Here is a 13,384-nt window from a genome sequence, read left to right as displayed (position 1 = left end):
CCCCAGCGTCGCTAAAACCGTCGCTATGAGAGCGTCGCTATATAGAGACGCTCATAGCGACGGTCATAGCGACGGTTATAGCGACGTTTACACAGAAGTCTATAGCGACGCTCATAGCGACGCTACAGAGCCATAAATAGCGACGGTTATAGCGACGCCCGAGAGAATTTTTTTTTGGTGACAGAGCATTGAATGCCCTGCCACCCATCAACCATATTGTACTTGATTCACTTTTTAAAAAAAGTGCAAGGGTAGATAATAGACCCAAAATAGTCACCCACAAGACGCATTGTTTGCAAAATTGACAAGCGTAAAATTGACAATTGTACACATCATAGGCAAAATGAATTGATTGGCAAATGTAATAATGACAATTGTACAACATCATAGGCATAAAGAATTGATTGGCAAAATGAACTGCGGTGACAAATGTAATAATATACATGGTTCAAAAAGACGTATAAAATCCGTCTCATGATACATAAGCTATGAGAAACCCTAAACTAATGCTATCTAGCTACGGCTAAACTGACGTCGTCTAGTCAGACGTCTCATCGCGTCCAAGCGGCGTATCTGTCGGATTCTGCAAAAAAAGACAATAAGACAGCTTTCAGTAAGTATAAACATATAACGACATTTATAAAACAATACAAAAAATAGAAAAGAGTAAACCCTAATACTAACCATGCCGCCGCGAGAACTGAGAATGTCCATCAGGGCGTTTAAGCCCTTCCTGCCTGCGTACTCGCGCTCGTACGGTGTGGGATCACGTCCTGTCATCGACCACTGTCAAAACATACAAAGAATTCATTATGTTAGAATTAAAAAACTCATAAACCCTAAACTATCGAACATAAAGAGCAATGTGAAAACACTTACGAAATCGGCCTCAAATGATGCCCATCCACCGCTCCCCAAGTGGTGCGAGCTCCCTACCTCTACTCACGCTCTGGCTGCATCCTTTTGTTGCTTCCACTTGTCGGGATTCTCCAGCGCTGCTTTCTTCGCATTCTTCCAATCTTCTTTGGCCAGCCAATCTGGCCTGTTCCACCCATGCTTGATTGCTTTTTGCACTTCGGAACGCTTGTGTTTGCAGTATTTGCGCATTCGAATCTTCATCAGGTCTTCATTGAAGCGCTGATCCCGTGTTGGAACGGGAAACTCATCATGAAGTATGCTGATGACTCTGTTTTTTAAATCACTTCGTACTTCACTCCATTTGTTTAGTATGTAGTGTCTAAACAGCTGAGAGCAAAGACCACGCATGCGCGAGATCACCTTCTTGCCGTCATCATCCATGATGATGCTGCCGCTGAAGTCGACGGAGTAAGGCAAGCCCTCTGGCCGGTGACGTGTGAACCTGGGTGTCTCGGCAGGGGTCTCTAGCGGCGTGTCGATGGGGGTACGGACGTCAGGTGTCTCCACCGGCGTCTGGGCCCCGAAGCAAGGAGTGTCGAGTGGGGTGGCCCCTGGCGGAGTAGGTAGAGGTGTGTAGCTGCTAGGAACAGTCAGCCGTGCAAAACCTGGCGTAGATGGCGATGATGTGGCTGGTGTGGGGGCGGGCAAAGAAGGAGAGGGTAAAGAGCCTCATCGAACACGAGGCGGTGTGGAGGCATCGGTGGCGGAATCCCCACAACAACCGCCACCGCCACCACTAGAGCGCCGGTGTCTAGACGAGTGTGAAGCTCGTCTCGTCGACGCCGAAGCTTCGGAGCGCGCCAAATGCTCCAAAATAGACGGAGATGCGGATGGAGTAGGAACGCGCGATGATGCGCCAGAGCGATGACGCTCCACGTACCACTGTCTCTGCTGCGGTGACAAAGAAGAAAGAAACTCCTCATCATCCATACCTGCATTAAACACACGAATATTTAAACTTAATATTGAATGAATAGAGTAGACAATGACGCAAAGACATAAAAATACGATACAGTCGTGTAAAAATCTATCAGATCATTATACATTTAGAGTTTTATTAAAGTAAACTAATTGTAATAGATCACTTGAAAAGCGCTGTGACGCTAGTGTCACTCCATCCAAACTTTGCCTGCATGTTGAGAAGAACTAGGAGTGCTTTCAATCTAGACATACATGCTCCATTATACAATGGCGTATCGGCTTCACTTTTCATATCATCATAGATAAGCCTTTCTGAATCCATGATCGTCTCGATCATTTCATCAATCTCGGGCTCAAACATTGCCTCTTTGGGAATGTGCTCTGCATGATCATCCCCCGAGCTGTCAGAGGCTACATCTTGTGGCCTCACATATGCTGCTTGACCAAAGCGCCTGCGAACACGTCTATTGGGTTGCAAGATTGCTGCTTGTTGGCCAGTGTCAGAGTCCGACGAGTTATAATTGGCAACAACTCGATCTATAATAGATGGATCGAACTCGCCAAATTCGCGAACGTGCTACAAAGAAACATGTCTTGTCCATCGCACAGCATGCTTGCATTGATTACAAGGACATAAGACCCTCGTTGAGAGATAGGTGTTTCGGTTGGACGGTCCCACATCCTCGTCACTACTCATAATGAGGATAAAAATCTTATAACCTGGACAACAAATTTAATATTCTATTGGCATTCTTCGTCTTATCTCTCTCTCTCTCTCTCTCTCTTTACCTCACATTCTCTAGTCATGTCCAATCCCCGCACACCTCGGTCTAGAGGTGCACGGAGATCAGAACCACCGGGTTATAATCTCGTCTTTATTGGTCAATACCTATATTTGTGGGTACAAGAAATCTACAGACCCATGTCTACATGATACTGCATGTAGTGGACAAAACCGCTTTGCCTCTTCTCTAGCTGTAGCACTTCACAACATCTTAACATCTTTTCACAGTAGATCTTTTCACTGTTCGTCTAACTCTAAACCCTAAACCGTAAGTAATTCTTGCATGGACTCGATCTAACGTAAATAAGCGTAAATCTAAATAAAAGTAAATCTAACTAAAAATAAACCTAAATCTAATTTAACGTAAGTCTACATCTAGCCTAATCTTTAACGTCTTTTGGGATAGTTTCCTACGACGTTAAAACTCTCTTCTTCTTGTGTGTGTGTGTGTGTGTGTGTGTGTGTGTGTGTGTGTGTGTGTGTGTGGATAAACCTAAATAAACCTAAGTCTAATCTAATATAACATAAATCTAAATCTAACGTAAATTATGTTATATTAAAAACAAAGAACTAAACTAACAGGGATTATAAGAACCTTAAAACTGATTTAACACATAATTTTTCACATAACTCGGCAAGAGTTGGCATTCTCATCACTAAAGATGTGAGAGTTAACTTCCGGTGGTGACGCTGCCTCATCTCCATCCACATCTGACGACAGCAGTTGGCCCTTTAGACCGTTCTTGCTCTTGTTACTAACTTTGAAGTTGTTGAATGACTAGAGGTTGTCTAGATGGTCATTGTGTCGGGGATGTAGTGACTCTTGCCGCCCTGAAGATCCACCTTCTTCCCTATCTTCTGAAGACATTTCACCAGTACTTTTGGATCGACGGAGCCCACCATGAGTGAAGGCAGCAATACCCTATATTCCATTGAGGGCTTTCTTCACCCGCTTCATGCAGGCATCGCAGTCTATGGAGACCTAAATCTAATCTAATATAACGTAAATCTAAATCTAGCGTAAATAAACGTAAATCTAATTAAAAATAAACCTAAATCTAATCTAATTTAACTTAAAATAAACCTAAATCTAATTTAACGTAAGTCTACATCTAACCTAATCTTTAATGTCTTTTAGGATAGTTTCCTACGACGTTATAACTCTCTTCTTCTTGTGTGTGTGCGCATGTGTGGATGTGTGTGCCAATAAAAAGAGATAAATGGTATAACCTTTCTATCACCCATGCCAAGTATGATAGATTGGTTATGCCATTTCCCTCTTGAATAATAGGTCTTGAGTTCAATTCCTCGTCGGCTAGATCTTTAGGTCTTTTAATTTTAATTAGTTTCCTACGACGTTAAATTAGTTTCTCTCTCTTTCTCTCTCAATGTGTGTGCGTTTTTTTGTTTATGCATGTTTTCTCTCTCTTTTCCTCTCTCAATGTGTGCGTTTTTTGTTTATGCATGTTCTCTCTCTCTTTTCCTCTCTCAATGTGTGCGTTTTTTGTTTATGCATGCTCTCTCTCTCTTTTCCTCTCTCAATGTGTGTATGCATTCTTTGTTTATGTATGTGTGTGTGCGTTTTTGTTTATGTTTGTACTCTCTCTCTCTCTCTCTCTCTCTCTCTCTCTCTCTCTCTCTCTCTCTCTCTCTCTCTCTCAAAAACACTATGTGTGTGTGTGTATGTGTGTGTGAGAGAGAGAGAGAGAGGGAGAGAGAAAGAGGGGAAGGGAACATGAGAGTGAGGAGAGGGAAGGAGAATACCTGGCTCTCCTTCCTCTCCTCGTGTGTGTGTGTGTGTGTGTGTGTGTGTGTGTGTGTGTGTGTGTGTGTGTGTGTGTGTGTGTGTGTGTGTGTGTGTGTGTGTGGAGAAGAAAGAGAGAGAGAGAGAGAGAGAGAGAGGGAGAGCGTTACCTGCTCCTTGCTTGAGGGCGCTGAAAAACTCAGATCTGAGATCTGAGTTTTTGGGCGCTCTCTGTTATTTTTTTAGCCCAGTCGGCGTCGCTATGAGCGTCGCAAATTTACAAAGAAATTTGCGACGCTCATAGCGACGCCGGGAGTTTTTTTTTTGAGCGTCGCTGTGTAAGCGTCGCTAATATGAATAGCCTCTTGTAGTGGACGAAGGAAGCTCAAGGCACACAATAGAGAGTGTGTTACTTAGTGTGCAATGGAAAGATAGATAGACCTAGAGTGACGGGTGTATATACAATGCAAAGGGAAAAAACCTCCTAAAGAGGGAAAAAAATCCTCGGGGGTCCTAGTGTGTTCACACACATCACTACCACATGTATATGGTAACAGAGTGCTATGAAGAGGATTTAGAGATGCATGGATTGTCAAAAGAGAATAACATTCTAAAATTCGATAGGTTTGTGATCCAAGATTTTATTGAGAGATTCCAAGAGCTTCAGCAACAAAATCTGCATAGCTGGAGCAAGTTTAAAGTTGTTTTCATCCGAGAACGATGGGATCCAAGCATGTATGAAGATGATGAGGATTGTATTAATGTTCCTCAAATGATTTCTTGAGGATGATAGGCTAATATAGGGCAAAGATAAGAGGTTGTCCAAGATTTCTATGCAAAGCTTTGAATTGCAAATTCCATGCTAATGGCTGAATTTGAATACTTACACGGTCAAGAAAAGACGGTCAAGAAAAGCAGGAGGATTCACAGGGTCTGTACACACTGTATGTGATTGAAGATCTGCAAAGTAAATATGCTTATTTAGAAGGGTGAAAAGTGAGTGAAATCTCTTGGTGTTGCATATGATTGGGTTCATTGTGCCGATGATATAGATAGGGAAGTAGATGCAATCTTTGATCTGTTGAGATGTCGAGCTCTACATCTTGAGCTGGCATCCACTACGAGTCTTGGCCGCTTACGGCATTTACTCACTAGCGCATTAGGTGACCGACACGGAGGATCTCTGCCAGTGATTCTACAGCTAGACTACACTTATAGTGCCAGCCTAGTACGCTTCTAGCGAGTTCACACTTAGTGACCGCATGTACATATGTGCTACTTTTCAGTTTGAGCACTTAGTCATGTTGTACTCTCTTTTCTGTACGAAGAAGAAGAAGCTTTCCATCTCTGTGTGCTTTGGGCTTGTCTTGTGTAGCTCTCTTGCATCCTCATTCTTTACATGGTATTAGAGCCTGGTGCAGGCAAGAGAGGCTAAGAGAGCAAGAGCTCACAATCCCTTCGTTCGCAGTACACAGAGATTTATTGTACAAGTACAGTGGTTGTATGTACGCTTGATTGTGGACACTCGTTGAGTGTAGAAAGCGTTACATGTACCACGATAGCAGGTTCAACAGATTTGCAAGTTTTTGCAGATTGCAGCTATTTTGTCTTAGTGCTTCAAGATGTCTGACGGTTTCAGTCAGATTGTTACTGAGAAGCTTGAGAAAAATAACCACCCTCCATGGAAGTTCATAATAACAAATTTCCTAAAAGGAAAAGGTTATTGGGACTATGTAGAAGGAGACAATGAAAAGGAACCAGAGATTCCCGAGGCAAATGCTACAGCAGAACAAAGGAAAGCTTTGAGGGACTAGCAACAAGGCCAGAGAAAACTCATGTATTGGCTTTCTATGAGCATCACAGATGGCATGATGGGCTATCTACAAGATGCTGAAACCCCCGCCATTGCATGGAAAAACTTAGGCAGAGTGTTCGAGGTGAACACCAAGGCCAAGAAGCTTCAACTAAAGTCGGAGCTAAATCAGGTTAAGAGGAACAACCTCTCAATCAATGATTATGCCTTGAAGATCCAGAGTATCATTGAGGCTCTTGGATCTATTAAAGTCTCAGTGGAAGACGATGACATTGTCCTTGCATGCTTGGATGGTCTAGGAGATGAGTATGTACATTTCAGGTCTTCCATGAATACAAGAGACGACATCCCCGTGTTCCAAGATTTGATTTCTATGCCTATTCTTGAGGAGAATAACCTTGACACATCTTCTTCTCATGGCAGAAATAATTATGAACAGGCCTTCTATTCTAACTCCAACAGAGGTAGAGGTAGAGGTCGTGGTCGAGGCCCAAGGGGTTGTAGGGGCCAATTTCAAGAAGGTCAATCAAATAAAAACAATACAGGTGGCAGGGGAAACCAGTCTCAAGGCAGGGGGAGTCAAAGAGGTCATGGTGCAGGATCAAGCAGGCAGCAACATACTGCAGATAGCAGAGAATGTTGGACTTGTGGTGAAAGAGGTCACATGTCACGTGATTGTCCAAAGGGAAAAGCAAGTGGAAAGAGAGAACAGGGCAACTATGCATCTACTAGCAGAGATGCAGATGACAGAAAAAACGAGCGCATGTTTGTTATGCAGCATGTAATAAATACAATGACTGCAGAGAATTCCACCCAAGATGATGTTTGGTATGTGGATCCAGGTGCCTCTAATCACATGACGTCTCGTGGAGAGTGGTTTAGAGATATGCGCAAACCAGATGTGTCAGTCTATGTGCAGACAGGAGATGACACAGCTCACCCCATTGCTCATGTAGGGGACATACCTCTAAATAGGAAGAGTAGGAAATCAAAGTACTTAGCAGATGTACTTCACGTCCCAAACATTACAAAGAATGTTGTTTCTGTTGGACAAATGGTTGAGCAGAGTTTGGAGGTTCGCTTCAATCCAAATGGCTGTTATGTAGAAGATTTCCAGAATGGCTATAAGCTGATTACAAAGGGCAAATGTGTGGGCAGAATGTTTACGCTGAATGTAGACATGCCTGAGGTAAAAGCTGCATTATTTGTACAGGGCACAGATGTTGTGGCTGATGTTGACATTTGTCACAAACGCATTGTCCATGTCAATGAGCAGAGATTGCGCAGTATGCAATCAAAACAGATTGTAAAAGGTTTGCCCAAATTCAAGGTGGATGGTATGCATAAAGTGTGTGCAGCATGCCAGTTTGGAAAACAGTCAAAGGGCTCATTTCCACATCAGCGCAATGTATGTAAAATCCACTTGAGGTGGTGCACACAGATGTTTGGGGTCCAACCAATACTGAAAGTATGCATGGTTGCAGGTATTATGTCTCTTTCATTGATGACCATCCAAGGAAATTATGGGTCTACTTCATGCGTAACAAAAGTGAAGTGTTTGGTCACTTTCAGGACTTCAAAGTCATGATTGAGAAGGAGACAGATATGAAAATCAAGACATTGAGGTCAGATGGAGGGGGAGAGTACTTCTCCAATGATTTTTCAGATTTTCTACGAATGCATGGTATACGCAGACAGTTTACATGCAGATATACTCCACAGCAGAATGGGGTCGCAAAAAGGAAAAACAGAAACATTGTAGAGGCTGCACGTGCATTGATGAATGAGAAGAACATGCCTCATCATTTCTGGGCTGAAGCTATAAATATAGCTGTGTACATTATGAACAGGACACCTACAACTGCGGTGCATGATGTAACACCTGAGGAAAAGTTTATAGGTACAAAGTCTAATTTGGCACACCTGAAAGTGTTTGGCTGCATAGCTTACATGCATGTACCAGATGACTTGCGTAGGAAATTGGATCCTAAAGCAGAGAAATGTATTCTTGTGGGACATTCCCTTCAACAAAAGGGGTACAGGTGCTACAATCCTACTACACGAGAATTACGAGTGAGTAGAGATGTAGTCTTTGATGAGATGAGCAGCTGGTACAGTAATGCGCATGGCACTATTGGGGCTGATGTAAAAGATGATGTGGTTGTACAAAATGTGAGGCCACAGTCACAGGTTTTGAGTGGACCACAAGAGTCCTCTTCTCGTGGCTCTGTTGAGAAGCCATGGAATGGTAGACTACGTACGCAGGTTACTCCACCAACAGGTACAGGGAATGTATCACGAAAAGGAAAGGAAAAGGTTGATGAACCTCCCTTTATGGCTGATGCATCATCAGGTTTTTCACATGTAGACATGGATTCAGATGGTTCTGAACAAAGTCCTGGTGTAAGGAAAGTACAAGAAGATGCTAGAGGGCAAAGGAGTGACCCAGGACCGCGCAGATCTAATAGAGTCAGAAATCCAGTTCAGAAATTGACTTATGATGGGTATCTAGCGCATCACCAAGCCTACATGGCTAAGGTGATACAGGATGTGGAGCCCACATGTTTTGAGGATGCAGTTGGAAATGTGCATTGGGATGATGCAATGAATGAAGAGATGGCTGCATTGGAAGCAAACGACACATGGGAGTTGGTGCCATTGCCAAGTGGCAAGAAAGCTAGTGGCTGTAAATGGGTGTATAAAACTAAGCATAAGGCTGATGGTAACATTGAGCGTCACAAGGCAAGGCTGGTCGCAAAGGGTTATGCACAGACGTATGGCATAGACTATGAGGAGACCTTTGCTCCAGTGGCAAAGATGACGACTCTGAGAGCTGTCATAGCAGTGGCTACATCTAGAGGATGGATTATGCATCAAATAGATGTAAAGAATGCCTTCTTGAATGGTGAGTTGCAAGAGGAAGAGTATATGGATCAGCCACCTGGTTATGTCGATCCAGGTTACCCAGATTATGTATGCAGACTTCTCAAAGCTTTGTATGGTTTGAAGCAGGGCTTTGGAGCATGGTATGACAGGATTGCCAAGTATCTTGTCAGTATTGGGTTTAGGAGAGCTCATGCTGATCATTCACTCTATGTACGTGAGAGTGATGTGGGGATTGTGGTCATTACCATATATGTAGATGACCTTATTATTGTGGGTGACAATGCTATGGAGATTGACCATGTGAAGGGTCTTCTCAAACAGGAGTTTGAAATGAAAGATTTGGGCGAGTTGCGCTACTTTCTTGGCATTGAGGTGATCAGGACTCCAGAGGGTGTATGGCTGTCACAAAGACAGTATGCTTTGTACATGTTGTCAAAGTATGGTATGGCTGATTGTAAGCCAATTTCTATTCCCTTGGATGTGAATGCAAAGCTGAGCGCAGAGAAGGGTGATGTTGTTGAGGATGTCAAGATGTACAGGAAGATTGTGGGTAGTCTAATCTACTTGACTATCATGAGGCCAGACTTGAGCTACACAATAGGCTTGGAGAGTCAGTTCATGCAGCTTTCGAGGAAGCCACATTTGGATGGAGTACGATGCACACTTCGGTATGTGCAAGGGACTCTTGACTACACATTGTTCTATGCAGCAGATGTGCCATTAGCATTGTATGGGTATACAGATGCAGATTGGACAAGTAGCATTGTTGATAGGAGATCTACTAGTGGCTTCATGTTATCTTTTGGGAGTGCTGCTGTTACTTGGAGCAGCAAAAAGCTGCCTACGGTTGCTTTATCAAGCACAGAGGTTGAGTACAGAGGTGCAGCAGTTACAGCGTGCGAGGTAGCTTGGCTACGCACATTACTTGAGGACTTGGGAGTGCAGGTGGACCATCAGATTTTCATCCATTGTGACAACCTCAGCAGCATGCAGTTGGCTAGGAACCCAGTGTTCCATGCTAGGACCAAGCACATAGAGGTCCATTACCACTACGTTCGAGAGCGAGTGTTGGCGAGCGACATCGACTTGGTCTACGTCAACACAGAGGAGCAGATAGCGTATATCTTTACTAAGGCCCTCGGAGCTGAGAAGCTTCGACGTTTCCGGACTATGCTTGGACTCTGTGACATGCAGAGCTCGAGGGGGAGTGCTGAGATGTCGAGCTCTACATCTTGAGCTGGCATCCACTACGGGTCTTGGCCGCTTACGTCATTTACTCACTGGCGCGTTAGGTGACTGACACGGAGGATCTATGCCAGTGATTCTACAGCTGGACTACACTTATAGTGTCAGCCTAGTACGCTTCTAGTGAGTTCACACTTAGTGATCGCATGTACATATGTGCTACTTTTCAGTTTGAGCACTTAGTCATTTTGTACTCTCTTTTCTGTACGAAGAAGAAGAAGCTTTCCATCTCTGTGTGCTTTGTGCTTGTCTTGTGTAGCTCTCTTGAATCCTCATTCTTTACATGATGTACATGCTATACTTTGTGCTATAGAAGTTCAAAGATATTTGGATGAGGGGGAGAAAATTGAAGAGCAGTCTACAACAGATGTGGCTAGTATGCATACCTTATGTGAAATTCCTAGTTTGCAATCTGAGATATGCACAGTGGAAGATTCATTTGAAGTGGCAGACCTAGTTCTTATGTGCTTATTAAATAAAGCTTTGGAAGGCTTCTCAATTATTGATGCAAAGGGTACAGAACAATTTGGTTTCATTCATAAGAAAGTTTATCTAGATGCAATTGATGATAACTTTATGCAATCCTTGGATGAGGCTCTACTCAATTTTGGGCATGTACAGACTAGAAAAATATTATTTGATGCATCTTGGGAGCCCAATAAAGAGAATTTTTCCAGAGACTTGATGTATCCAGATATGCATGATTGGGATTTCACTACTAGAGGGGGTGAAGGTGCATTACCAATGCTCCTACCCGTGATTGATGATCAAGAATTGGTTGATTTAGTTGCACAAGGGATATGGCAATATCAAATCCTACGAGATGCTATATGGGATTTATGTTACCCCATGATGTAGGGGACTTTAAGCTAGCTTTTGATCCAAGAGGAAACATTTATATGCATGGTGCAAGGCAATTGACTTATATGCCCTTTAATCTGGGTAGAGCTGGATATGTTCGTGATTTTGGGTGGTTGACTTATATGCCATATGATCCACGTGGTTTTCATGATGGTTTATGGATTAATTCATGCTTATGCTCTATTCATGCTTATGGTCTATTGATAAAAAAATCTTGTGTTTTCCCTATGATCCTGGAGGAGGGTATATTCTAATAAGGCCACATGTTGGGAAATTTCTTAAAGCATCCTCACAATGGGGTAGTTATTGTATGTTTACAAGTTTTACTTCAAGTTTGGAATAATGGATGTCGTGTTGCTTTGCGAGCACGAGGTGAAAGACATGAACTTGCATGAATTTTCAATTTTTTTCAAGCTTATGATTTATGCTAGGATCTGATATGACATCATGATTATTAGAAATGTATGCTAAATGTGGATTTTGTGGCGTAGAAGTGGAGTTGTTGCCTGCAAGCCGAGTTGTATTGACGGTTGGGTATGCTCGATTGGCGATAATTGAGCTTGATATTGGGTTAGTCGATAGCATATTAAATATGATGCAGTTCACAGAGAAATAAGAGCTTGAGGAGCTATTGACTCCGAGATTATGTGTAATAGGGCAATGTCAAGAGAGGTTTAGGTTGTTTTACACCAATGCTAGAAGCCATCGGAGCCAAATGCTATGCTTAGCATTGCTTTGGTTGATATGTTGTCGAATGTGGTGCCATTACAAAGGCATATAAAGTTCTTGATGAGCTATTTCTTGAAAATGTGGTCTCTTGTAGCACATCAATTGCAGGCTATGACCAACCTGGTTGTGGCAAGGGTTTTGTGGAAAAATTTAACCGAATGCAAAGGGAAGGCCTATCGCCAAATGCAATCACTTGTACTTACATCTTGAAGGAACATGGTTGTGGCGAGGGTTTTGTGGAAAAATTTAACCAAATGCAAAGGGAAGGCCTATCGCCAAATGCAATCACCTATACTTACATCTTGAAGGAAAGAGATACCATGCAAGACACTGAAATGGGCAACCAAATTCACAACGATATTGTCAGCCAAGGGCTACTAGAAATGACAGTTTTGCAAGGCAATGCCTTGGCCAAGACACATGCCACCAAAGTGTGGTGTCCTTATGAAGCCGGGGGGGGGGGGGGGGGGGGGGGGGAGCACCCAAAGGAAAGAGCTAGTCGCCTACTAAAAGCAAAAGGGTGGACATCCATGGTAAAAGAAAATAATTTTTCAATGTGAATGGGGAAGGGAAAATAGGAGGATGGAGCACAGGCAGTGAGGACACCGTAGGGAGGAGAGAAGAGGGGCTTGCGACGGTCGTAGCAGGGATCAAATGGTGATGATCATGAAACAAAACCTCCTTAGCAGGCTAGGGTGACAAAATTTGGAGCCATTTTTTATGAATTAGGTGCAAGTTTGTGCCGCCATGCCATGTCATCATACCTTGCTTCCCAAGAACCTAGCAACGACTGTGTTGTTTTTGCTTGGGGGGGAGGGGGACTATTTTAAGAGGGTTTTTTGGGCATGCAAAACAGAGAGGAAAAGAGGAGAAAACGTTGGGGGGGAAGTGGGGGGGGGGGGGGGGGGGGGGGGGGGAAGAAGAAAGCATTGGAAGGATAACACAATACAAGGGGGAGAGGGAAGTGTGCAAAGTTGTGGCTTGGGGAGGAAGTTAAATCCCATGGTAGTGACCTCGTGGCTTGGTGAGGGAGAAAGCCCATGGTGAAGCTAGTGGCTTGGTAAGATGGGCAAGCAAGCCCGTGAGCAAGATCTTGGAGAGGGAAAAAGTGTGGCATGAGAAGGACGTCCGTTGGGGCAAACACTCCAATCTCTTGATCCCTCTGAAGTAAGAAAAGGGAGGGAGAAGATAGCAAAGGGAGGAGAGGCATCTATAGCCGTGGAAATCAAGTAGTGAAAAGGGAAATCAAGCAGTGAAAAGCAGAAATGTTCTGCAAGATAGAGAGCAAGCCAAAATTCAATTGGGCAGAGGGAGGAAAGGAAAACTGAGAGAACTAAAGAGCAAGGGAACTATAGAGGGTGGGGTTTTCCTAGAAAACATATATTGCTTCCATCAAAATAGGGATTTCAGGTTAGGATTTGCAAATCAAAAGGCATACCAATGATGGCGCATGCAACCATTTTGTAATAAGGTTATTGGAGAT

This window comes from Adiantum capillus-veneris, chromosome 12 (assembly GCF_014529385.1).
Source record: "Adiantum capillus-veneris isolate H3 chromosome 12, ASM1452938v2, whole genome shotgun sequence".
Lineage (NCBI taxonomy): Eukaryota > Viridiplantae > Streptophyta > Polypodiopsida > Polypodiales > Pteridaceae > Adiantum > Adiantum capillus-veneris.
Note: the sequence above shows the minus strand (reverse complement) of the source record.